This window comes from Apaloderma vittatum, unplaced genomic scaffold (assembly GCF_000703405.1).
Source record: "Apaloderma vittatum isolate BGI_N311 unplaced genomic scaffold, ASM70340v1 scaffold25533, whole genome shotgun sequence".
In the NCBI taxonomy this organism is placed as follows: domain Eukaryota; kingdom Metazoa; phylum Chordata; class Aves; order Trogoniformes; family Trogonidae; genus Apaloderma; species Apaloderma vittatum.
Window position 1 is genome coordinate 4,319 of NW_009709006.1, and position 1,134 is coordinate 5,452.

Below are 1,134 nucleotides of genomic sequence, written 5' to 3' on the forward strand. Positions count from 1 at the left end.
TTGGGGACTCGGGAGCTCTGCCGGAGCCGGGGAGGAAGCGGGGAGGGGGCTTGCAGCCGTTCGGTGTCTCCTTCGTCCGTCCTTGTGTAGCTGCGCGTGGATCTGTGCCTGGAGCCAGGACATCTGGGTCCTCTCTGAACAGCTGACCTTGGCCTCAGCCGCTTCTCTGTGCCTCAGTTTCCCCGCTGCCTCCCAGGGAAGGGTCTCACGCTGGCAGGGGTTTAGGGTTTGGTCCTGAAGGACGGAGCCAGCCCTGGTACCCAGGCGAGCAGAGCACTTCTCTTGTGATGGGGAGGAGGCCTGTCACCACCCGGTGCTGGTGTTGTGTCCTCTGGCAGGGCCAGCCAGCACGGGAGGGGTGTGGAGCACCCGAGACCTGTTATTTCACCGAGATACTGATACGGAGTCACGGGAACGGGGGCAGGACTTGTTCTGGGCAAAGCAGCCAGGGGAGAATCGGCTCAGTTCCCCCCGGCCCCAAGTGGGGACATGGGGCCGATAGCCAGGGCCATCGCCAGGGCTTGGAGCTGGCAGGGGATGCGTTGCCACTTGTCCAGGTTCCTGGAGGGCTGGGGTGTGGAGCAGCCCAACACTGAACCCCTCTCACCTTCTCACTGTGTGTGGGTCCTGGCTGCAGGCAGAAACCTTACTGGCACCAGGCGGGGTGTCCCCGAGTGGGCCCCCCTTCCCTATCCCCCTGGCCCTACCCACACGGACAGAAGTGCCACCTTGTGCCCATGCCACCCTCTCTGTCATCCCAGGCTGGGTCCCCCAGCCCTGCTGAGCAGTCAGCACCCCCTCCCCAGCCCGGCTTTCTCTGAAGGAGCCATTCCCAGCTGCACCCCAGAAAGGTGAGGCAGCGGTTCCTGGAGCAGGCTGCTTTTATTTCAACAAGACTGAACAGACCAGCAAATAAATAAATAAATACCCACTCCCGTGGGTCCCCGTGCAAAGTGCCCGCCCCAGCACCATGCTCGGATGCAGGCTGCGCCTCTGCCAGGGAGCTCCAGTCCTGTGTGACCCTACAATAAACAAGCCTGTGTGTGCAGCTGAGCCTACGCTACCAGGCACTGGGGGCCACTGACGGGACCGTGCTCGCCAGGGCAGGGAGCTGTGGCAGGGGAGGTTGGAATC